Raw genomic sequence first — 27,939 nt, forward strand, 5'->3', positions numbered from 1 at the left:
ATCATACTGGTGCCGACACCCCTTCGGGGAAAGGGAGAGGTAGGAAAAAGGTAAAGGGCGCCGTATCGGTTGTACCAAGAATCACCCCTTCACTGAAGTCCTTCTAGAAAGTTCTCTCCCTATCTACTACAGACAGAGTGAAAAAGATGGCCACAAATAGAACCCCAACCAGCATGGGGGTGGGTGTTGGTGATACTACATTGGTCACGGGTCCTCCTGCAGGCGGTATTTCCATGCCCTCCCAGTCTGACCAACTACCTCAGTCTTCTTCGTCTCCAGTGCTAGATATGGTCCATCCAACGATAGAACTCTCAAACAGCTTTTCCGCCTTGGAAATACAAGATACTGAGCAGGGGGGCCCGGAGAATCTGAAGGAGGATGCAAATGGCCCTAAAGAAGAAGATGGTCCCCAGTTAAGGGCGCGCATACAGGCTCTGCTCTACCGACAATGTCTACCCCGGGTACCTTGGCGGATATTCTGCTGGGATTAAAGGTGGACATTGGGACGAGATTCTCAATATCAGAGACCAATCAGATCGCCATTCAGGCATCTTGTGAGGCTTTGGCCAGGAAAGTTGAGGAAGTTTCGCTAAGGACGGACGCCCTAGAAGTGGAGCTACCTAACATTAAGGAAGCTCTAAGTACCTCCGCAGTTGCTATGGATAAGTTGGTGCAGCAGAATCGGGAGATGAAAGATGACATTGAGAGGCTTGAAAACCACTCTAGGAAGAATAACCTAAAAATGTTTTATGTCCCCGATGATGTTGAAGGAGGCGACATTAAGGCATTTGTGGTTGCACTACTTAAAACGACAATCCTGAAGGATTCCCCTGATGTCGATTTAGATCTACTAGCCAATATCCAGAGACTTTACCGGGACCCATATAGGCGGAACCCTTGGAAGGAGCGCCCTAGGAATATTTTGGTGAACTTCCTGACATACTCTACCAAAGAAAGGATTTTGTCCATGGCCTTAAAAACTGGCTCTATAAGGTCAACTTCCCTTTCCAGTCCGTTTTCTTTTACAATCCGTTCGGATAGCTCCCATATAACTGCCACAAAACAATGGGAGATGGGCTAGAGACTTGCAACATTTAATTCGTTAGGGGCCCAGATGAAATTTCCTGCATCACTCCGCATAATGTGGAATAACCACATGTACAACATACGCCAGATTGAAGAGGCAGATAATCTCATTGAAAAGATTAGGGCAGGTAGTAAGGGGGAGGAGGAGAGGTGGCGCAACTTGCTGGGCGGTAGAGTTCGGTTTTGTAGCTGTTTAAATGGAAAGGCGGGATTTGTATCCTGAAATATTTTGTTTTTCTTATTTAGTCTAGATCATATGTTCACCTGTGAGGCAGTAGCCATCACTGCTATAAGGCAAATCTAGCGTTGTACAAATATGCATTACATTAGACCATACACAGAGGGGGGGCACCCGTCTAAGAGCGTATGCTCAAGAAGAAAGGGAGGGCTCCCCAGGGAGGACGGGGGGGGTCACGGGGGGGGAAGGGGTGCATGGGTGGGGTAGCAAGGGGAAAAAAGAAAAAAATGAGTCCTCATTTCATCTTAATTTACAAGAGTTTTTCACTGAGCAGATGGGCGTATGGGCGGTCGCTTAAGGAGTGGGAGATGGAGATCACAAATGGCTTGTAACAAGATACCATTTATCTCTTGGAACGTGAATGGGCTTCAGTGTTGCTGGAGAAGGAGACTGATAAAGAGATCTTTGGGAAACTTGGATGGATAGGTTCATTTTGTTGCTCTGGGCAGACGGTGGCAAATAAGGGTGTTGCAATATTAATTAAAGCCGGGATCAGGGGGTCCATAAAGTCAATATTAACAGATCAGTCAGGAAGATGGGTCTTGGCGCAGGCTGACTTCAGTGGAAGCGAACAGACAATTGTTTCCTATTATGGGCCAAGTATAGATGACCCTACCTGGTGGGGGTCACTTCTCCTGTGGTTATAGGGGGGGATTTTAATGTTCTTCTTGATCCTCGACAGGATCCATCTAATTATAGTCAGCATGTTACTGCTCCGTGTTGCCGTCGAGCCATGGTCAATATGATGCAGGAGTTAAGGCTTACTGATGCCTGGAAGATTAATAGGGGGGCGGCAACCTGCTTCACTTATTTCAGTAAAAAAACACGGGCATTCGTCAAGATTAGACTATGTCCTGGTAGATAGGTTAGGTTTAGAGGCTCTGGCCGATATAAAAATACTCCCTAGCATTTTATCAGACCATGTTCCTATTATGTTCACACTTTTGATTGGGAAGGCAAGACACATTTTAACACCTAGATGGACCCTAAAAAGGGCTGTATTGCATAATCAGGACATAGTCACTGCCGTCAGTATATCTATCAATAACTACTTCTCAGATAATATCGGTTCTGCTCCACCCGAGTTTGTCTGGGACGCTTATAAGGCCCATGTCCGAGGTCAGATTCATAGCCTGACCTGCTTAAAGAGGGAGGAGGCAATGAAATTTAAAAACCTGGAAGACAAAATCTCCTCCTTAGAGTATAAAAGACAGAGTGCCCACACAGATAGCCTGCCACAGGTCTTAGCCGATTTAGAACACCTCCGCTTGGAATATCGTGGGTTGCTAGATCTAAAAGTCAAGGCACAATGGGCTGTACATGCCATGGAGAATTACGAATATGGAGAAAAAGCCAGGGCAATTTTGTCCAGTAAGATTAGAGCGGATCGGGTGAGGAATAACATAAATAGTCTAATTATTGATGATCAGGGAACTATATCATGCCATCAGGAGGCTATGGAAAAACATTTGCTTTCACTGTTTTCTAAACATTATGATGAGGAGGAGTCATCGCCAGGCTCTGTCAATACCTTACGGTGGTTGGAGAGCAAGGCATTATCCAGGTTAAATGATGAAGGCCGAGATATCCTTAATAGTCCCTTCACGGAGGAAGAAATTAGATCTTACATCAAAAATATAAAGAACAACAAAGCGGCCGGGCCAGATGCTCTCCCTGGGGAGGTGTACAAAGTGTTTCAGGATGTGTTGGCACCAAGGCTTTGCGAATTGTTTAACTATGTTTACAGCCCGGAGGGTAGGGCCCCCCCTCGTGGAAGGAGTCCACAATTGTGCTTATATTAAAACCAGGGAAGGACCCTCTCAAGGCAGACTCTTTCAGGCCCATCTCCCTGCTAAACGCAGATTATAAGATCTTTACAAGTGTTTTGGCAGGGAGATTGGCTAACCTGGCTCCACAACTCATCAATTCCGATCAGAAAGGCTTTGTGCCTGGAAGATATATTCATGACCTGACTCTCCAATTGATTGGTAGTATAGACCTAGCGGAGGCACGGTCGGAACCCTTGGCAGTGGCTGCATATGACCCTGCGAAGGCCTTCAACCGGGTCAATTGGGGCTTCCTGTGGGATGTACTGAGCACCATGGGCTTCGGCGCAACCTTTATCCAAACATTGAGGGTATGTTATGAGGGCGCCTCCGCTGCAATATTATTAAATAGCCTTTTGACTTAATATAAAGAGGGGAACTAGGCAGGGGTTCCCCATCTCGCCCCTCCTGTTCGATCTCAATATTGAGCGTCTGGCACAGGCGCTGCAGATGGATGACCGGGTAATATCCTTTAGAGTTGGAGACTATAGTTGCAATTTGATGCTATACACCGATGATTTGCTAATCTACACCAGCAATCCGGCTGAGGTGTTCCCTAGAGTGGAAGAGGTAATGACCGATTTTGGCCAATATTCTGGTTATATGATCAACAATTCTAAAACCGTAATATTGTGCTGGGGGTTGACAATTGGGAGGGAGTTCGAAGCAGTCAGTTTAGGTATCTGGGTATAATAATAACATCGGACCTTAACAGTATAGCGCAGACCAACATAAAGAAGGTGGCTAAGGATATTGATCACCTTCTTTCGAGATGGCAGAACCTCCAGCTGACAATTTATGGCCGTGTCAATTTGGTCAAAATGGTAATTTTGCCTAAATTAACATACTTGTTCAACATGATACCTCTGACTTTTCCTTATAAAATTCTGGGAACAATTCAGGGGAGAATAGGTAGTTTCATTTGGGCAAATACAAATTCTAGGTTATCCTTGAAAAAGTTAAAAAGAAAATTGTGAAAGGGAGCGTTAGCGCTTCCGGATGTCCTTTGGTACGCTTTCTCCTTTCAGCTGAAAAACATCCGAAGCCTCCTCACCAGCCCCGATGATTCCAACTGGGGCGGTTACTAAACACAATGGCGGATCAAGAGGGGGGCGGGCCTGGTTTTTTGTATAAATTTGGTGCGCCAAAATTCTACAAAAAGGTACGCCTAAAGGTATTAAAACACGGACTTTCAGTATGGATTAGAGTTAAAGGGAGATGGGGCATAAAGTATTATTCAGACTTCGCCCCAATTTGGGACTCTCCAGGTTTGCCGTTATGTCTTGGGGACAGTCTGTCTCTTCCCATTAGGAAAGCAGGGATAACTATATGGTTGGACTTAGTAACATCAGAGGGGGTTCTCCCTTGGGAGGTTTTGAGATTGAAGATTGGGGATTCCCTCTCCAGATTTAAATACATTCAACTCTGTTCCTGGTTTGCCGCTGAGAGAGAGAACATCGGAGGGAACTGGGATATAGAGTTTGCTCTCCAATCCCCCTGTCCCAGGAAGAAGGAAGTGGGATTCTGGTATAGAAAAATGCTAGAGGAGGAGGAAAGACAGGCCCCCCAATGTATCAAATCTGGAACTCCTCTAGGCTGGAAGATGAATCAGCTGCTCTTTACGATACATCTCTCCATATCTTGTATAAGTATGTTAGATCACCCTCTCTGAAGAAAAAACATTTTTTCACCATTAATAGGCTATATTATACGCCAAAAAAGATTGCGAAGTTTGTGAGCCCGTCCCCTTTGTGTCCTACATGTGGACTAGTCGAAGCAGATGACATTCATGTTTTTTATGACTGCCCTATCTTGGGTCCCTTTTGGATTACTGTGGAGAAGGCTTTGGAGGTATTTTTAAAGTTAAATTGAGTTTGAATTTAGCTAGAGTTTTGTTTGGTTTGGAACCAGATCTTTTTAGTCTGTTAAGGGGGGCACAAGTGGCTTTATTTCTTAGTCTTGTTTTAATTTCTCGCAGAGAGATCTGCGATTTATGTAAGGACGCTAGCCCTCCTCTTTATGAAAGTTGGGTTCGGGCGGTACTGAGTATTGCACGTTTAGAATCTGGTATGGCACAAAATGTAAATAGCACGGTTTGGGATCCTTTGTTGGAATAGGGAAGAGAAATGAGGTTGGTCTAAGGCCCTGCAAAGTCCTATGATTACACCATGCCTAAAAACAAAGGGGCTGGCCGGGTTGGCCCCAGGTGAATGCAAGAACATCAGCTCTGGGCGCCTAGGACGGAATGAGGTTGAGAAAGTTTATTTGCACTGCCTTTGGTGAAATCAAGACAAAAAAAAAATAGGGGTCAGGCCCTGGGGTATGGGGACCCCAGGGCAGAAAAAAAGGAAAGGAAGGGGGCCACACAGCCCCCCCCTCTAAAAAAGAAAAGAACATTTTAAAAAAGCCAGCATCGCACCGGAGGCCCCATCCCCTCAGTGCTTCAGTCTCCAAATGCACCCCTTGGCACGCTGTAAATTGGGGAATTCATTTCCCTTGAATACTGGGGGTCCCTGGGGGCAACTAGCTCACCTGGTACCTCCAGTATGCCCCATTGAGCTGTGTTGCATTGGAGTGTGATTAATTCTTTGCATGACTGACTTAGTGTGCGAGTAACTCCATGGACGAGTGGTGGTGTGTGAGTGTCTGTATAGGTGTATGAGTACATATGATATTGTTGTTTTGATAAGTGACTGCATGTATGAGTGATTGTGTGGGTGAATGAGTGAATGTGTGTGTAGACCTAGGAATCAGTCAGTGCGAATGTAGTAAGTGGTATTGGTGTGTCGATGGTTTCGAAAATGGTAGTCTGTATTTTACAGTAGGTGTATCAAAGGTTATATTAGAGTTTGAGAAGGTGCATCAGATTTTCACGTGGATGATGTCATCAGTGATGTCATTTGAGATGTCGTCAGTGATGTCACTGATCATGTCATGAATGATGTAATATGTGACATCATCAGCAGTGCATTGTGTGGGCGTGAGTTCTAGCTAGCTGAACTAACTATAACGGCTGAATTGCTCTGGTTTTGGACGAGTGAAATGTCCAACTAACTATAAAGTCAATGAAACCTATGTTTTTTTCAGTGAATATATATATATCACTAAAAAACCATAGGTTTCGGGGACGTTATAGTTAGTTGGACATTTCACTCGTACAAAACCAGTGAAATTCTGCCGTTATAGTTAGTAGAGCTAACTATAACTCATGCCCCCGCGATGCACTGCTGCTGATGTCACATATTACATCACTCATGACATGCTCAGTGACATCACTGATGGCATCTCAAATGGCATCACTGATGACATCACTGATGTCATCATCCATGTGATCATCTGATGTACCTCCTCACACCCTAATAAAACCTTTCATACACCCACTCTAAAATACAGTCTACCAATATCAAAACCATAGACAGAACGATAACACTTAGTGATGTCATCAGTGATGTTGTGTGAGATGTCATCAGTGATGTCATTTGAGATGTCATCAGTGATGTCACTGAGCATGTAATGAGTGTTGTAATATGTGATGTCATCAGCAGTACACTGCGGGGGCACAAGTTATAGTTAGCTCTACTAACTATAATGGCCGAATTTCTCTGGTTTTGTATGAGTGAAATGTCCAACTAACTATAACGTCCCTGACACCTGTGGTTTTTCAGGGAATTTGTAAGGTTTTTTTAAATGCTAATTTCTAACTATATCATCCCTGAAACCTATATTTTTTTTAAAAAGAACTATATATATATATATATACCACTTGGAGACGAGGCTCGTTCTAAGGTGTTCTTAACCAAAGGAATTAAGTCCAGTTCCAATTGACTTGCAAACACTAAATGTAATAGATTTTATCTGTAAATCCTTGCTATGTATTAAACTTGGCATACGGAACTAGCGTTTTGAGCGCTTTATATCATGAAGTGTGTCCTCACTCAGGAACAGCTTTGAACCCAGAAATAATGAATTAGGATGTAGTTTAATACCTGCACCTTATTTACTACTCATTATTTACTACTTATTATTTGAATGCAATACAACTCTGTGTATTATTACAATGAAATACAATTGCAAATTTTTACTAGCATAGTGATGAACTACCCACGTTTAAATACAAGCACGATAATGCCGTTTCTGCAATGAGTTAAAATTTTAAAAATCGGTTCACTTGTTACTTTGTTTATAATTTTCCTACAAGTTTGTTGATATAATTTAATAACGTTACATCACTAGAATGGATCATGTAAGCATTGTTTTACAATTCTAAAAGTGGCTAATGCGATGTGCACTCGAGGAGTGCATTTAACTCTTCCATGTCCATTGCCGTTCATGTCATGATTCATGGTAACTATGGAGACGAACAGCCAGTCATACCATAGTGTTGTTGAAATGTGTTGGAATGTATATAATTGACAGCGTAATTTTTGACAGATGAAGTGAGCAAGGCGGAGGCTTCCGCCGAAACGCGTCTTTTGCAGCATGATGGAATAAATCATCTTTCTTGAGTAGAAATTCACGGTGTCAGTGCCTTCCTTGATCGGTTTGGATGTGGACTGGTAATCAAGATATATATATATATATATATATATATATATATATATATATATATTCACTAAAAAAAAACATAGGTTTCACACATGTTATAGTTAGCTGAACATGTCACTCATACAAAACCTTTTGAAATTGCCCCGTTATAGTTAGTTCAGGTAACTATAACTTGCGCGCCCACAATGCACTGCTGATGACGTCACATATTACATCACTCATGACATGGTCAGTGACATCACGGATGACATCACTGATGACATCTCAAATGACATCACTGATGACATCACTGATGACATAATCCAGTGAATGTGTGTCTTTCTGAAAAATAAATATTTTTTATATACGTATATCTAAAGGTTGAAGGAAGAATAAATGGGTAAAAAAGTGTGTAAATGGATACATTAGTAGTATATGGTGAATGTGAAAGTGCAGAACTATAAGGATGTGCTACAACATAAATCTATAAGGTGTTTACCTATAGTATGTTGTAGTACCTCCGAAGCACTTGAATGTAACATATGCATATAAATATGTTACAAGTCTATGCTTCAATTTGCACTACTGGTGAAACTTCCTGGATGAATTTGTATGTATTAGGGGCAGTTATACAACCCCCTTGTGCCTCTTTTACACAACCGTTGCATCACTTTTGTGATGCAGCGGTGGTGCAAAAGATGTGCCATGGTGTATAGTATTTACAATGTGACGCAATTGGAAGGTGCGTCACATTGTAAAGCCCTGCACCAGAAGGAGGCTTTCCTGCGCAGGTAAGGGGTGTTCTGGCGCATGAACGCCTCCTAAAAGTGACTAGGTGAAATCTGTAAGATTTCATTCAGTCACTTTTGGGCTTATACTGCGTCAAAACCCTGCAACTTCTTGAAGCAGGTATAAGGATTGACACAGCATTAGGAGCATAGGGCCCCAACAGCATTGCTGGAGCTGCATTGCACTTCCAACACAAGTCAAGCAATGTGCCACCTTCACAGCAGAGATACATCACATATCTGTACCATTTTTGCCCCATAGTGCAACACATTGTAAATACGGTGCATGCATGGTGTAGAAGTTACACTACACAATAACTGGCATTTCTATGAGGATCTACCACTTATTGTACATCTACTGATTAGTGTTTTAATGTAGGAATGCCTTAGTACACAATGATTAATGAGTCACTATAAAAGTATACCAACATTGACAGAGTGTTTGGTGGAAGTGTAAGGAGAGAAACTGCGGAATTCAACATATAAAAGGCAAATTTGCTGGTGCAGAGAACAGTGTGTGCATAGTCTTGAAGTACTCCTTGTCCTAAGGGCCACTTTCCACTATGAATACTTAGTTACTGACATAGCACCTCATTTATGAGATTTTGCCGTATGGAAGCACAGCAGGCCTTCCTGCTACACTTCCCTACGTCAAATTAAAAAGTGAAGAATTCGCCGTATCTATAAGATACAGCACATGTCTCTCCTTTTCCCCTGCCCTGGCACACAATGGTACAAGGGTGCCTGTGTTGCGGTGATGATTATTTTTGTTCAGCAAGGGAAACCTTTCTGTACAAAATTCATCACAAGAGACTTTTCTTTTTTCTATGTGTGCTGCAGAATGCAGCAAACATAAAAAAGGAGAAACAAATAGAAATAAAACTATTTTTCCTTGTCGTGCCTTCCTTACGCCTCCCCTGGGAGGCGTAAGCTTTTGCCACTGCCTCAGATATACAATTTCTCGTAAATCTAGGGCAGTGTCAAAAAGCTATAGGTGTTGCTGTGAACGCTCCCAGCAACACCCATTGCATACCCCTTTAATGCAGAACACTATGTTAAAGGGGCTGATATTTATCGTGCAGCAGTATGCCAACATTTTTTAGTTATTTGTGCATGATAAATATCATGTAGACAGCTGTGCCACAGAACATCACAAAAAGTGACATTCCGATGGCACAAGTAGCCTCATGAAACAGTAGAATGAGAGTGATTGCTGAAAGTCTAATGATACAGACTGGTAAATTCAATGTATAAAGGACTAGTTTGCAGGTTCATAGAAGACTGTTTACATAGTCTATACAGGGTTAAAGCAGTCCATGGCCTAAGGCAGAGCTTTCCAAACTGTGTGTCCCGACACAGTACTGCGTTGTCTACAAATGGTGGTTGTGTCGCAGGCACTCAGCACATAACGGTTGCTAATTAAGAGGCATTCCTTGACACTCTGCTCTATGGTCTTTGAAACACCTGTGAAGTACAGTAGTGCTGACAGCTCTCATCTCCAGGCTGGAGGAAGGGAAATGCCGCCTGCCTATCAGTTACAAAAAAAGTACACTAAAGGCTTTCAGTGTTAATCGGGGCTCTACAATTCCTTTTGTGGAAATTCCTTCGGTGTCTCGAACTTGCAGAACAAAGCCATAACCTAGGCCTCGGCTGCCTGCGTACAGCGAAGCCAGGGAAGCCTGTTGCAGAGAAGCTGGATGTACAGTATGCATGTCGAATAAAAGATGTGTGTACAAGCGTTCATAGTTTATCTTCACTTTTGGTGCACGCCAGGGCTATTCTGCAAAGAACCATTAGAGAGACGTTCCATGGCTGCTCTCTGAAAATTCAAGGCACGTTCTCTCTCCTTGCTCTCTCATTTATTGATGGTAGAATATTCATGATGTGTTGTGAGCTAAAACAGTGCACAATTTAGCAAGAGTAAACTCTATTGAAGAAGTGCTCTGTGTGTGGATCAAGGCTTGGCTTTTCTTGTGTTAGTGGTGTCTACATGGCAGACATCTGCTCTTGCAAAGGGCTCTAGTAAACCCCTTTCAGGGTAGAAACCAGTATGGAACTCAACTTCAGTTGGGTGTTAGGGAGAGTTTCTTGCTGGGAGAAAATTGCAAAACATGCTGACTTCCCCCTCTGTGGGCTTGTAGCAACAGAGAGACGGACACAGATGGAATGAGTGAGACAGACAGAGAGAGTAAGAAAGAGGTAGAGAGCAAGCTAGAGTATTGTAAACAGAGAGAAAGAGGAAGGGAAACAAAAGAGACAGAGAGACAGGGAGGGAGAGACAGAGAGAGACAGAGAGAGAGAGAGGGAGGGAGACAGAGATAAAGACAGAGACAGAGACAAACAGATAGAGACAGAGACAGGGACAGGGGCAGAGAGATAGAAGCAGAGACAGACATAGACAGAGAGACAGAGAGGGAGACAGAGGGAGGAAGACAGGAACAGACAGAGACAGAGATAGAGTGTGACAGACAGAGGAAGGGAGACAGACAGAGGGAGGGAGACAGAGAAAGAGGGAAACCATGGGAGACAAACAGAAAGGGAGAGTGAAGGAGACAGAGGGAGGGAAACAGAAGGAGAGAATCTGTGAGAGACAGAGGGAGGGAGGAGGGCGACACTGCGATGGAGACAGACAGAGGGAGACCATTTTCTCACTTGTATTTCAAAATGTTCTTCCAGAGGGAAAAAACACCCCCCCCCCGCAAACCCCCTTCGACGGTTTAGGCTCGCTTGCTACATTATCTTACTATGTTACAAAATTATGCCTCTCCAAAAACTGTGTCACCAATATGAACAGTTTATAAAGCTGTAGCCGAAGGCTTACTTTCCTCCATGAATATTTGGATACTGACTGGATTATTACAGCTCTCCAAGGGGACTGCCTAACTGAATTTAAAATAGGTTCATTTTTAGCACAGTGCAGAGATAAGAACATTCTGCTGAATAGCTCAGTACAATACGGAATCAGCAATCACAGAGACTTTGCTGGAAGTCAAATGATATAGACCTGGAAATCAAAGCTATAAAACACAACTTTGCTGGTGCATGGAAGACTGAATACATAATCTAAAGAGGTTTGAAGCAGTCCATGTCCTAAGGCCTACTTTGCACCATAAGTACTTGGATACTACCTGAATGATTACAATTCTGCCAGAAAAGTCTCTTAAACCATTTTTAATTTTAAATCATAAATGTATTCCTGTAACATTTCATAGTTTAATAGAGCTCCCAACATGATTTCATCTGAAATTTCATTTTCTTCATTATAAATTTGAAAAGTCATTTCATGTAACTCGATGTCCTCTAATGCTTCAATGAAATCCTCATCCATTGTTTTATCGAAGACGTTGCAGCTTATATCTGCAGCAATATTTCCATCTTCATTTTCACAATCAATAAAAGGTACATTTAACTCCTCTATCAAAGTGTTAGAAAGTTCAACACTTTCTTCTACATAATTCTGCTCTTCTTCTATACTGATTTTTTTAAAGGTTGTTGTTCCTTGTAGAAAAACATAAACACTTTATTGTATCGTTTTTCCTATTGCTTAATACAAAACTAGCTTTATCAACTAATTATCCTTTTAAAACTTATTTTACAAATACCATTGTCAACTACTTTATAAGACCATATTAATAAAATTGCTTATATGATTTTTTAGTTATACAATGTTCTTACATTTTCAAGCCAGTCACTCCTTATCACTATAGGAAAAACCTAAGGCAATTATAATAAAATGCAGTACTAAAAAAAATACATTATATCTTTTCACTTTACCATTTGCAAAGTAGTAGATATGTTGTAGTAAAATGCAAAGAATACAGCTACACTCAGTATATATTATTCCTATTTTCTTCAAATATGTTTAAAAGATACAAACCATCTTTACATACTTATGTATGTCATCCACGTTCTCTTACTCCAGCTCTGTAGAAGTACATCTCATTTTTAACACTTACTTATACTTACCTACAAAAAATAAATTAAAATAATTAATTATTACGAAATTATCATCTGTAGAAGACAAAAAAATACAGTTATAATTCATCTTTTACAACACACAATAATTTGTAAAGCATTTCATTTGGCTTTTTTGCTGTTCTCAGGATATATTGAATTTCACTAGAAACAGTGAGTTCAATAGTACTCATCACATAACAGCGGGCAAAAAAAAGACAATCAAGAAGTTTATCTTAAAAAAAAAAAACAATCTCAATAACAATCTAAACAATAGAAATAAAACATATGTTAAATGTTTTTTTCTAAGACCAATTTCTTACGTAACTATGAGGTATGTCAAACAATATAAAATAACAAAACACTATCAATAATTTTCTTCCGTTATAAATATTGTTACTAACAAATATATGCCTTCAAAATTTACAACAAAAAGTCCTTAATGGTTTCACATACTTTCCCCATGGCCAAATAGTATGTGTGAAATTCTTAGTTTAAAAGTTGTTCAATAGTAACTCTGAGCATCTGTCTCCCAGCTTTCTGATCCAAAACCACTGACATCATTTGCACCGTCCCCCAGTGCTCATCCCTCAGCCCGACTCTATTCAACATCTCCATGGCCAACCTCACACAAATGACCCGCCATTACAACCTCAACATCATCTCCTAAACCAACGACACCAAGGTCATCCTCTCGCTCACCAAGGAGCCACATACCACAAAAAATAACGTCCACGACGTAATTAAGGATGTCACCAACTGGATAAGGAGCATTTCTCTAAACCTGAAGTCGCACAACATGGAGGTACTCATCCTCAGACCCACCCTCCCAACCATGGATGACTCCTGCTAGCCAACTACACTGTAAACAGTACCAATACCTACTAGTCATGTACACAACCTACGATTCATCCTCAACTCCTCCCTCTACATATATAAACAAGTCTACAGCATCTCCTCATACTTCTATAACACCATCCACATGCTCCGCAACATTTACGAGTAGATCCTAACCAAAAGAAGAAGAACAGTATCACAGGCCCTCATTAGCAGCAGACTACACTATGGGAACACAATTTAGAGAAAAATTCCAGCCAAGCACCTACAATGACTACAACAAATCCAAAACACCTCCACCTGACTGATCTTCAATATCCTCTGCTGCAGCTACATCACTCATGACCTGATACTCCTACACTGCCTCAACATCTACAAGAGAATCACCTTCAAGGGCCTCACCATCACTTCCAAACTAATCTACAACACCAAACTAATCTACCTTAACAACAGTAATGCTGAAAGGCCGAATTTTGTTCTTAAAATTTTGGCTTTAATAATATTAGATAAGAATGTGGTAACTCTTTAGGCAAACATTGCTTAATAACTAATTGACTATCATTACAATATATCCAACCTTTTAGACATTTAAAAAAAAAGTGTAAAGTCCAGATGTTGTAGAAGGTCCTTCATGAAAAATAATTGCAACAGCTACAAAAGTTTTCCTGATATTGATACTTGACCAGCTACAAAATTTGAAATTAAAGTTTCCAATTATCTTCTATCAGCTCTACAACGCTGCAGCATTAAAATTACATACTGTCCATATCTTTGTATAAGTAATGTTGATGACATTTCTGATTTACATTGGCTACACTCCATGTTTTGACTTGCTCCTCTAACTAGATTGTTAAAAAAACACTGATTCACAGTCTGGTAAAGTCAAATATATGAATCTTTCAGTGTCTATGTTAATGGTAAATGTAAACAAACACATTTCACCGTCATGTAGCCATTTATAACAAAGGCCAAAAAGATGTTCAATATCTATACCTACATCTTCAAATACACCAAGCATAAACAATAAAAATTCCTGACAATCTTGCTGAATATTCTGCGTAAATTGATTAGAACCACAACATCTGTTCAAAACATTTAGAATATCAGAAACACTTTGTACTTTACTTTTATCACTACTACATTTCTCATAAACAGAAGACAACAATGAACAGAATCGTTCGTCCCGATTGTCAAGAAAAAACCCAACATTTACAACTACATTACCATAGCAGTTCACATCACAACTATTTTTAAACTGATAACCAACATTCTCTTCAACAGTGTCCTTTTTCTTTTTACTTGCAGTCGCAACTTCATCTTATTTTTTTCCTTTCTCTACAGTTTCACTACAGACATTCTCAAATCTTCTTTTTCTACCACCCGTACGCTTTTCAAATACTGGATATTGACCTGAATAGGGTGCATATTTTTTTCTTAACCTATTATACTCTTTCACACAATTTGCATCTGCACTAACCTTTGTCTCATCAAAGTCAATCAAGTACAATCCAGATAAAGTTCTCACTCGAGACAAAGCAACATATGCCATACCCTCTTTAAACACAGTACTTCCAATATTCACTAAAGCATTATCTACACTTAAACCTTGAGATTTATGAATAGTCACCGCATATGCCAAACAAATAGGAAAGTGTTTTCTGCGTACGTAAAAATCTTTTACATCAAAAACCAACTTGAAAAGCGACTAAATTGTTGTACTTCAGCATATTCCTTCAAATTTGATTTTCAAAAATTCAATCCCATCTCTATTTACATAATCAACAAATTCAACAATTTTACCCATTACTCCATTTACTAAACCTTTTTCCACATGGAAATTACGACGTAAAATTACCCTACAGTTTACACATGCATACAAATTATTTTCTAAACCAGCAGTTTACTTATTGATTTCTCTAAAGAATCCAATTTCCTCATCAACATTTCAGTCAAAATCATGGTGATTCCTTTATGTTCTATTTTATCATTTGCTTCCAATTTTATAATTTCTTCATTTTCCAACTTTAACATTTCTTCATTGAAAATAGAACATTCACGCATTGTTGGCATTAAGCAGATTGCAGATTTGTTTTCTGCAATTCTCCTATATACTTCCTCAGGAACAATATTTTCAATTTGAAACAAATGGGGAAGTAATCGACTCTGTAAAGCTTCTTTGCCATGATCTGTCACTTTTCCAACTCTTATATCTGGAACAATATTTCCATAATCTGCATCATTTGCATGACACATATTTGTAATAATTTCCTTATATTGAAAAAATGACCAAATGGCAATATTTCCAATACTCCCCAAAGACTTTCTGGCATCTTCATGTGCCAGTGTTTTAAACACTGGTTGTCCTTCTACAGGAGTAAGTTGTAGTAAATCTCCAAAAACTATGACGTGTTTTCCTCCAAATAATACGTCATACTCTGTTTTAAGAATTTGCTGCATTCTTAAATGCACAAAGGCAAGCATTACGTTTGATACTATGCTTACCTCATCAATAATCAGAAGTTTCATTTTCCTCAAGACTCTTGAAACTTCACAACAAGCTTCTCCAGATAGCTTGTGGTACACCAGTTTGTTTTCATGCTCTACTGGTAACATTAATAAATGATGTAAAGTAATTCCTTTAATATTGTGGGCTGCTAATCGAGTTGGAGCAGTGACAACACAAGACAAAGGTGACTCAGTTGTTTTCTGTAGAAAAGTTGTGATTACTTTAATTAAAAAACTTTTCCCTGTTCCTGCTTGTCCACTCACGTACATTCGGATAGGTTCAAATGATGATCAAGAACATTCTTTCTTCTCATGAACTAATCTATGGTTAATTTGTTCTCTCACTTGCTCATATATTTCTTTCTGCTCAACATTTAGTTGTTCTTCCAAATTTTGTAAATTTGTTACATCTTCTTGAGATTGATACATTTGCTGTTTCCACTTCTTCCTTAGCAGTTGCTGCTTTATTTTGAATTATTGGTTCTCCTAATGGATCCTGACTGAATGGAGCAGAAGTTTGACTGTCTTGAGAACAGTCTCTAGCAATCTCAGCTGCAATTGTAGCTTCTTGCTCAATTTCGTTATTCAACATTTCCACATAAATAGCAAAAACAGGACATTTTTTAGCATCTTTACTTGCATTGAAGGAATCTTCATAGCTCTCGAAATCTCCAAGTAATTCCAATTCTGGACGTCATGGCTAACCCTGGGCGAAGCACTACGCTACGCTCGCGTAGTTTGCGAAGTTTGCGCAACTTCTCACTACGCGAGCTGCACGTAGCAAAGTGCGAACACGCGTAGCGCAGCGTAGCGTAGTGCAGCGGTCATTTTTTGCTTGTTCGCGTTCCTCAACGTCATGTTCGCGACCGCGAGCAAGCAAAATTACATCCTGGCGAGACTCTTGATGAGAAACTACCAGTCCGGGTTGAGAAAGCTGCCGCTCGAGTAAAAATCTACTCGAGCAGCAGAAAACTACAGCTCGCACTGTGCAAGATGCCGTTTTCAATGATTGCACAGTGCCAGATGCTTGTCCGCACTGTGCAATCATTGATAACGCATCTTGAACAGTGCGAACATGCTCCTACGCAGCTCGCGTAGTGCTACGTGAAGTTCACGTAGTGCAAAGTGCACTTCGTGTATCTTCGCGTAGCGCTACTTCGCGAACTACGCCCAGGGTTAATCTTGAATCCAGTGGCCAAGTGAGCAAGGGACGCACGTCTGAGCATACCCTGCCACACTTAGGGCAAACAAAGCGATACAAAAGGGGATGATGGACAGATAGTTTGAGCAAATCAAACACTCACCCCCAGTCAACTGATATGGGTTTAATCCATCACCATTCTGTAGCTCACTCAGCCACCCCAGTTCAGACATGGCCATATGCAAATCAGTCTGACCCTGTGCCTCATGGGAACAGTCCAGCCCGAACTGCCAAGCCATGTCTTCCCTGGACCAGAAACAAGCATCCTGGGACTGGTTTTGGATTCATAATCCTCATCAGCCAGGCCATCTTGAATCCAGTGGCCAAGTGAGCAAGGGACTCACGTCTGAGCATACCCTGCCACACTTAGAGCAAACAAAGCGATACAAAAGGGGATGATGGACAGAGAGTTTGAGCAAATCAAACACTCACCCCCAGTCAACTGATCTGGGTTTAATCCATCACCATTCTTTAGCTCACTCAGCCACCCCAGTTCAGACATGGCCATATGCAAATCAGTCTGACCCTGTGCCTCATGGGAACAGTCCAGCCCGAACTGCCAAGCCATGTCTTCCCTGGACCGGAAACAAGCATCCTGGGACCGGTTTCGGATTCATAATCCTCATCAGCCAGGCTATCTTGAATCCAGTGGCCAAGTAGGCAAAGGACTCACGTCTGAGCATACCCTGCCACACTTAGGGCAAACAAAGCGATATAAAAGGGGATGATGGACAGAGAGTTTGAGCAAATCAAACACTCACCCAGTCAACTGATCTGGGTTTAATCCATCACCATTCTTTAGCTCACTCAGCCACCCCAGTTCAGACATGGCCATATGCAAATCAGTCTCACCCTGTACCTCATGGGAACAGTCCATCCCGAATTGCCAAGTCATGTCTTCCCTGGACCGGAAACAAGTTTCCTGGGAACGGTTTCGGATTCATAATCCTCATCAACCAGGCTATCTTGAATCCAGTGGCCAAGTGAGCAAGGGACTCATGTCTGAGCATACCCTGCCACACTTAGGGCAAACAAAGCGATACAAAAGGGGATGATGGACAGAGAGTTTGAGCAAATCAAACACTCACCCCCAGTCAACTGATCTGGGTTTATTCCATCACCATTCTTTAGCTCACTCAGCCACCCCAGTTCAGACATGGCCATATGCAAATCAGTCTGACCCTGTGCCTCATGGGAACAGTCCAGCCCGAACTGCCAAGCCATGTCTTCCCTGGACCGGAAACAAGCATCCTGGGACCGGTTTAGGATTCCTAATCCTCATCAGCCAGGCTATCTTGAATCCAGTGGCCAAGTGAGCAAGGGACTCAAGTCTGAGCATACCCTGCCACACTTAGGGCAAACAAAACGATACAAAAGGGGATGATGGACAGAGAGTTTGAGCAAATCAAACACTCACCCCCAGTCAACTGATCTGGGTTTAATCCATCACCATTCTTGAGCTCACTCAGCCACCCCAGTTCAGACATGGCCATATGCAAATCAGTCTGACCCTGTGCCTCATGGGAACAGTCCAGCCCGAACTGCCAGGCCATGTCTTCCCTGGCCCGGAAACAAGCATCCTGGGATTGGTTGTGGATTCATAATCCTCATCAGCCAGGCCATCTTGAATCCAGTGGCCAAGTGAGCAAGGGACTCACGTCTGAGCATACCCTGCCACACTTAGGGCAAACAAAGCGATACAAAAGGGGATGATGGACAGAGAGTTTGAGCAAATCAAACACTCACCCCCAGTCAACTGATCTGGGTTTAATCCATCACCATTCTTGAGCTCACTCAGCCACCCCAGTTCAGACATGGCCATATGCAAATCAGTCTGACCCTGTGCCTCATGGGAACAGTCCAGCCTGAACTGCCAGGCCATGTCTTCCCTGGACCGGAAACAAGCATCCTGGGACTGGTTTCGGATTCATAATCCTCATCAGCCAGGACATCTTGAATCCAGTGGCCAAGTGAGCAAGGGACTCACGTCTGAGCATACCCTGCCACACTTAGGGCGAATAAAGCGATACAAAAGGGGATGATGGACAGAGAGTTTGAGCAAATCAAACACTCACCCCCAGTCAACTGATCTGGGTTTAATCCATCACCATTCTTTAGCTCACTCAGCCACCCCAGTTCAGACATGGCCATATGCAAATCAGTCTGACCCTGTGCCTCATGGGAACAGTCCAGCCCGAACTGCCAAGCCATGTCTTCCCTGGACCGGAAACAAGCATCCTGGGACCGGTTTCGGATTCATAATCCTCATCAGCCAGGCTATCTTGAATCCAGTGGCCACGTGAGCAAAGGACTCACGTCTGAGCATACCCTGCCACACTTAGGGCAAACAAAGCAATACAAAAGGGGATGATGGACAGAGAGTTTGAGCAAATCAAACACTCACCCAGTCAACTGATCTGGGTTTAATTCATCACCATTCTTTAGCTCACTCAGCCACCCCAGTTCAGACATGGCCATATGCAAATCAGTCTGACCCTGTGCCTCATGGGAACAGTCCATCCCGAATTGCCAAGTCATGTCTTCCCTGGACCGGAAACAAGTTTCCTGGGACCGGTTACGGATTCATAATCCTCATCAACCAGGCTATCTTGAATCCAGTGGCCAAGTGAGCAAGGGACTCATGTCTGAGCATACCCTGCCACACGTGGGGCAAACAAAGCGATACAAAAGGGGATGATGGACAGAGAGTTTGAGCAAATCAAACACTCACCCCCAGTCAACTGATCTGGGTTTAATCCATCACCATTCTTTAGCTCACTCAGCCACCCCAGTTCAGACATGGCCATATGCAAATCAGTCTGACCCTGTGCCTCATGGGAACAGTCCAGCCCGACCTGCCAAGCCATGTCTTCCCTGGACCGGAAACAAGCATCCTGGGACCGGTTTCGGATTCCTAATCCTCATCAGCCAGGATATCTTGAATCCAGTGGCCAAGTGAGCAAGGGACTCACGTCTGAGCATACCCTACCACACTTAGGGCAAACAAAGCGATACAAAAGGGGATGATGGACAGAGAGTTTGAGCAAATCAAACACTCACCCCCAGTCAACTGATCTGGGTTTAATCCATCACCATTCTTTAGCTCACTCAGCCACCCCAGTTCAGACATGGCCATATGCAAATCAGTCTGACCCTGTGCCTCATGGGAACAGTCCAGCCCGAACTGCCAAGCCATGTCTTCCCTGGACCGGAAACAAGCATCCTGGGACCGGTTTCGGATTCATAATCCTCATCAGCCAGGCTATCTTGAATCCAGTGGCCAAGTAGGCAAAGGACTCACGTCTGAGCATACCCTGCCACACTTAGGGCAAACAAAGCGATATAAAAGGGGATGATGGACAGAGAGTTTGAGCAAATCAAACACTCACCCAGTCAACTGATCTGGGTTTAATCCATCACCATTCTTTAGCTCACTCAGCCACCCCAGTTCAGACATGGCCATATGCAAATCAGTCTCACCCTGTACCTCATGGGAACAGTCCATCCCGAATTGCCAAGTCATGTCTTCCCTGGACCGGAAACAAGTTTCCTGGGAACGGTTTCGGATTCATAATCCTCATCAACCAGGCTATCTTGAATCCAGTGGCCAAGTGAGCAAGGGACTCATGTCTGAGCATACCCTGCCACACTTAGGGCAAACAAAGCGATACAAAAGGGGATGATGGACAGAGAGTTTGAGCAAATCAAACACTCACCCCCAGTCAACTGATCTGGGTTTATTCCATCACCATTCTTTAGCTCACTCAGCCACCCCAGTTCAGACATGGCCATATGCAAATCAGTCTGACCCTGTGCCTCATGGGAACAGTCCAGCCCGAACTGCCAAGCCATGTCTTCCCTGGACCGGAAACAAGCATCCTGGGACCGGTTTAGGATTCCTAATCCTCATCAGCCAGGCTATCTTGAATCCAGTGGCCAAGTGAGCAAGGGACTCAAGTCTGAGCATACCCTGCCACACTTAGGGCAAACAAAACGATACAAAAGGGGATGATGGACAGAGAGTTTGAGCAAATCAAACACTCACCCCCAGTCAACTGATCTGGGTTTAATCCATCACCATTCTTGAGCTCACTCAGCCACCCCAGTTCAGACATGGCCATATGCAAATCAGTCTGACCCTGTGCCTCATGGGAACAGTCCAGCCCGAACTGCCAGGCCATGTCTTCCCTGGCCCGGAAACAAGCATCCTGGGATTGGTTGTGGATTCATAATCCTCATCAGCCAGGCCATCTTGAATCCAGTGGCCAAGTGAGCAAGGGACTTACGTCTGAGCATACCCTGCCACACTTAGGGCAAACAAAGCGATACAAAAGGGGATGATGGACAGAGAGTTTGAGCAAATCAAACACTCACCCCCAGTCAACTGATCTGGGTTTAATCCATCACCATTCTTGAGCTCACTCAGCCACCCCAGTTCAGACATGGCCATATGCAAATCAGTCTGACCCTGTGCCTCATGGGAACAGTCCAGCCTGAACTGCCAGGCCATGTCTTCCCTGGACCGGAAACAAGCATCCTGGGACTGGTTTCGGATTCATAATCCTCATCAGCCAGGACATCTTGAATCCAGTGGCCAAGTGAGCAAGGGACTCACGTCTGAGCATACCCTGCCACACTTAGGGCGAATAAAGCGATACAAAAGGGGATGATGGACAGAGAGTTTGAGCAAATCAAACACTCACCCCCAGTCAACTGATCTGGGTTTAATCCATCACCATTCTTTAGCTCACTCAGCCACCCCAGTTCAGACATGGCCATATGCAAATCAGTCTGACCCTGTGCCTCATGGGAACAGTCCAGCCCGAACTGCCAAGCCATGTCTTCCCTGGACCGGAAACAAGCATCCTGGGACCGGTTTCGGATTCATAATCCTCATCAGCCAGGCTATCTTGAATCCAGTGGCCACGTGATCAAAGGACTCACGTCTGAGCATACCCTGCCACACTTAGGGCAAACAAAGCAATACAAAAGGGGATGATGGACAGAGAGTTTGAGCAAATCAAACACTCACCCAGTCAACTGATCTGGGTTTAATTCATCACCATTCTTTAGCTCACTCAGCCACCCCAGTTCAGACATGGCCATATGCAAATCAGTCTGACCCTGTGCCTCATGGGAACAGTCCATCCCGAATTGCCAAGTCATGTCTTCCCTGGACCGGAAACAAGTTTCCTGGGACCGGTTACGGATTCATAATCCTCATCAACCAGGCTATCTTGAATCCAGTGGCCAAGTGAGCAAGGGACTCATGTCTGAGCATACCCTGCCACACGTGGGGCAAACAAAGCGATACAAAAGGGGATGATGGACAGAGAGTTTGAGCAAATCAAACACTCACCCCCAGTCAACTGATCTGGGTTTAATCCATCACCATTCTTTAGCTCACTCAGCCACCCCAGTTCAGACATGGCCATATGCAAATCAGTCTGACCCTGTGCCTCATGGGAACAGTCCAGCCCGACCTGCCAAGCCATGTCTTCCCTGGACCGGAAACAAGCATCCTGGGACCGGTTTCGGATTCCTAATCCTCATCAGCCAGGATATCTTGAATCCAGTGGCCAAGTGAGCAAGGGACTCACGTCTGAGCATACCCTACCACACTTAGGGCAAACAAAGCGATACAAAAGGGGATGATGGACAGAGAGTTTGAGCAAATCAAACACTCACCCCCAGTCAACTGACCCGGGTTTAATCCATCACCATTCTTTAGCTCACTCAGCCACCCCAGTTAAGACATGGCCATATGCAAATCAGTCTGACCCTGTGCCTCATGGGAACAGTCCAGCCCGAACTGCCAAGCCATGTCTTCCCTGGACCGGAAACAAGCATCCTGGGACTGGTTGCGGATTCATAATCCTCCTCAGCCAGGCCATCTTGAATCCAGTGGCCAAGTGAGCAAGGGACTCACGTCTGAGCATACCCTGCCACACTTAGGGCGAACAAAGCGATACAAAAGGGGATGATGGACAGAGAGTTTGAGCAAATCAAGCACTCACCCCCAGTCAACTGATCTGGGTTTAATCCATCCCCATTCTTTAGCTCACTCAGCCACCCCAGTTCAGACATGGCCATATGCAAATCAGTCTGACCCTGTGCCTCATGGGAACAGTCCAGCCTGAACTGCCAAGCCATGTCTTCCCTGGACCGGAAACAAGCATCCTGGGACCGGTTTCGGATTCATAATCCTCATCAGCCATGCTATCTTGAATAACCCTGGGCGAAGCACTACGCTACGCTCGCGTAGTTTGCAAAGTTTGCGCAACTTCGCACTACGCGAGCTGCACGTAGCACAGTGTGAACACGCGTAGCGCACCGTAGCGTAGTGCAGCGGTCATTTTTAGCTTGTTCGCGTTCCTCAACGTCATGTTCGCGACCGCGAGCAAGCAAAATGACATCCTGGCGAGACTCTCGATGAGAAACTACCAGTCCGAGTTGAGAAACCTGCCGCTCGAGTAAAAATCTACTCGAGTGGCAGAACACTACAGCTCGCACTGTGCAAGATGCCGTTTTCAATGATTGCACAGTGCCAGATGCTTGTCTGCACTGTGCAATCATTGATAACGCATCTTGAACAGTGCGAACATGCTACTACGTAGCTCTCGTAGTGCTACGTGAAGTTCGCGTAGTGCGAAGTGCACTTCGTGTAACTTCACGTAGCGCTACTTCGCGAACTACGCCCAGGGTTAGTCATGGCTTGAAAAGTTGCAAAAGAGTTAAATAGTAAAATTCTCTTTCGTCAGGTGTTTCGCAACTCAGTTTTCGGTGATTTATCAAATGTCCTTTTCTTTGTTTCACCAAACATCATTCAGAACCCACCACAGCATATATACCATTATTGATGTTTTCTGTAATATTCCGTTTAAAAATGTAGTTTTTCAGAACTTCATAAAGACAAACATTCTCAAGATGATAACTTCCATTTGGATAATATGTATCCATCATATTTGTTTTCACAATATCTGTACTTTCTGGCTCTTTTTCAGCTAAATATTCAATTTCTTGTACAGACTTAAGTACTCGGTTTCGTGTTGCAGCAAGTCCTAGACTCACCCAAATCATTCTTCTAGATTTGGAGTATAGACTTGCAGATTATAAGCGATCCGAGCATTCATATGCTCCAATTTCTCGATGAGATAACATCTTCAAACTGTAAGTATATAATTTCTTACTTAGACTCTTCTCATGGGAAATCTCTTCCCACATTTCCTTTAATTCCGTCTTTTCTGATTTTGTTATGTACGATGTTACATATTGAGCAACAGTAATGGAATTGTCCGCAACATATTGAATATCCATATTAGCATTCCACATAGACAAAATGACTGGGTTATAGTCATTTATGTATTTTGACTCTTCATTTCTTCTTTAGTTGTAGGTATTTTTTGGAGACTTTCTTGTGATAGTATGTCGCAAAGATGACATGAAAGTGTTCACTCTTCCTTTAGATATTACAGGACGTGGAAATGCAAAGCGGCATTTAGTGTAGAATTTGTCCTTAGATTTGTACTTTTGACAACAGTATTTCCCACAACGATGGCTGGATTCGTAAAACCTGTTGTCTTAAGTCCTTATCTTGTGCACTTTTGGGTAGATCACATGTAGCATATTTTTCAATAAAAGACAACACAGTATCATCTGAATCTGTTCCAAATTTGGGAGCATCTTTGATCCATAATAGCATATGTATGTGAGGAGCACCTCTTGCTTGATACTCCTTTCTCCAAAAGAAGTCCAGAACCTCTCCAAGAGGAGGATTTTTTTTATTGGTGATAAAAGACATCATAGCTTCAAATCTATGATTGAAATATCTGCATACATTAACTGGGTCCAAAGAACACAATTCTCCAGGTGTCTTGTATTCAATATTTAGTATATTTGAATTTGATTACAAAACATTATCTTTCTGATGTAATTTATCCATAAATTCCTTTGCTGAAACATTTTGAAGATGTACACCTATTTTGAATATATGATTTACAGCATAAGAAAGTCCAGACAAATCACGCTCAAACAAAAGATGAAACAAATATGGAATACATCGTCGAAATCTTGGATCTTCAGCATACAATCTTGATGTCCGGTATTCAGATGCAGGAATTTGCACAGGTCGGTCATCATATCGTCCTCCTTTTCCTGTGGGAAACAACTGAGGGAAACAACAAGCTTCCAAGCTTTTATCCCATACACTAATGGGACTTCCCTTTGCTTCTTTCATTTGGAATAACTCAATAGTATTCCCCATCACTTCTTTAGAATGAAATGGATGAACACTGTAATGTTCATATATTTCTTCAGTTCTGGACACATCCACTTTTTCAATTTGTCCAGATTGCAACTCACTATCTTCTTTTACATGTATTTCTTCTTCTCTAACACACATATTTTCATAGTACTGATTATTTTTTACCAGATACAACGTTGGCTTTTTCAAATTTCCTAACATCCACTAATTCTTGCCAGATTTTTGTACTCTTTGTAGGAACACCATTAACAAGAATAACCAGAGGTTCATCTTCTACATTTTCTACACCAATTGTTTCAATATTTTTCTTTAAATCTAGAGGCAAATATACAACTCTTCCCTTTAATCCTCTCTGTAAATCTCAAGAAGGCAATTTCCCTGTCTTAGGCTCCATACGAACAATAGCCTGAAATGGATGCACACATTGAATCAGAATAGACTCATAAGTATTTAAATCCATCAGTTCAGAAGGAATACTTACCAACTCAAGATTATTATGCACAGCTCTAGCAGGCATTGTGTTCTCATCTAATTTATTATAACAACACTTACAAATACGCTGATCAGTACCCAAATCAAAACAATTCTCTACCAAAAAATAAGTTGCAAAATCCTTCCACTCATTATTTTTCCATTTCACTTTTTAAATACAAATAAACAGTCCTGGTCTGATTTTTATAATGAGTTCATCGACAACAGATACAAGAATAATTTGGCCTTTCACCTGAAACCACCTCAAACTTTGTAATTTCTTGCTCAAAATTTTCCAGAGTACACTGTTGTACATTTTCGTCCACATTGTCTTCTATTAATGTCTCAGTTTCTGCACTGTCTTCCTGACTGCATGGGCGGATCTAGCGGATCTCGCGTACGCGAAATTGCGGATTTACGGATTCGCAATCCGCGAAGATACGTGAACTCTAGCGGATTTGCGGATTTTCCCGTTTTTTGTGTTGGCGCGCGTTCGCGCCGATTTTGGGACAAGTTCGCAATTGCGAACTTACTTTTCGGCTCGCAACGGCCGCGACTATGTTGTTTCTACGTCTGGTTTATCATCACAGGTTCACAGCACCCTCTGTTTCACCACTGCCACCCTCTGGGACACCCATGCCACCCTCTGGTACATCCTCACTGCCACCCATTAGGTTTATTTATCACTGTAGATTATGGTGGTTGAAAAAAGCAAGCACACCTGCCCTTCTTCAACTGCCATCAATTAATTTGTGGGTCATTAATGTGTCAGTAATTTTGAAAGTTCCAGTCTGGCTGGCACCTGCTTCCTTCCTTATCTGTAATTTGCTTTTTGTTGCAGTGAAATTTTTTTTCACAGGACCTTTATGGTCTACTTGTAGCTATTCTATGAGCCTGCTGTTTGGGTCATAGCAGGGTCATAGAATAGTTGCAAACTCTGGAGGGGCCCCTCAGGAAGCACTACCTTGAATGTTACTAATGTTAAGTTTGAACTTTTGCACCTGCTCATTGCTTTCAGTTTAGCTAAAATCGTTTTTTCTGCAATTTCGCACGTTTTTTGGGGCGCGAATCCGTGCGAGATCGATTTCGGAAGCCGCGAATACGTGCGAATACAAAATAGTTTTTTTTGCGACGTGTATGTTCGCGTGATCTTGCGCGTGTTCGCGAGGCGCTTCTAGCTATACGTTTGCCAAGTTACCCTATCGGTCGTACACGGGCGCGGCCATCTTGTTTGCGTGACGTAATTCCGTTTCCGGCCGCTATGTGTAATCTCGCAAAGTGTGCTGCTCGCTAGTACAATTTCGCGCGTGATCGCGAGGAAAATCTCGCGCGAACTTACCCACGCGGTCGTGAACGGGCGCGGCCATCTTGTTTCTCATTCATTGCTATGGTTCTGGGCATGCTTTCTCTATCCTCTCTCAATCTCTGCCATCCTTTGCTTGTTTGAAGTTTATTTGATCTAATTTTACTTATTATCTATCCCTCTATTTTTCTAGCTCTATATTTTTGTGTTTTCTGCTGCTTTTAGTTACTTTTAAACTACTTTTTTAAACTCTTTTCTTTTCTTCTTCACTATTCTATTTCTTGTTTATCATTTAACTGTATTTCTGCCCAGACCATGGTAAAGGGAGCCGGGAAGCACCCTGAGAAGGGGAAGGGTCCCGCACCCCGTGCCCGGCTCCCGTGCGGGCGTTTGAGGGGGGAGCAAGTGGTCCAGCGGGAGATCTTCAGCGCGGAGGAAGTGGCGGCACTCATCTTCCACGTCCAGCGCCGCCTCCCCAAGACGATCCTGGGAGGCGGCAAGATCGCGACTGGCTATGGCATCCGGGAGCGCCGCAAGCGGTGGGAGAAGGTGTGCCGGGCCATGTATAAGCTCTCTGGGGTCCGGCGCACATATAACCAGGCCACCCACCGCTGGACCGATGTCATGGACCGGGAGCGGGACTTGCTGGACGCACTCGGCGTAGAGGTCCCCGGGCTTGGTGAGTAGTAGTAGCTATTCATTTACTACTCTGTTTTATCCGGCTCTGTTATTTGCAAATCTTTGTTCTTTACCAAGAGCAATAATGCTGCCGATTACATTGAGGTAAATTATATTTCAAAATCTTCTATGCATTTCAGGTGCACTGCTCTCCTTCTCAGTAGCCTTGCTTGCTACTATGCTTCTTTGTTTTGTATGTTGTGTTCAGAAGCATTTCATTGGCCTGAGAAATTATGTATGAGTGTAGTGTAAAGATAAGAACTGC

The sequence above is a fragment of the Lissotriton helveticus genome, chromosome 2_1 (assembly GCF_964261635.1).
Source record: "Lissotriton helveticus chromosome 2_1, aLisHel1.1, whole genome shotgun sequence".
Lineage (NCBI taxonomy): Eukaryota > Metazoa > Chordata > Amphibia > Caudata > Salamandridae > Lissotriton > Lissotriton helveticus.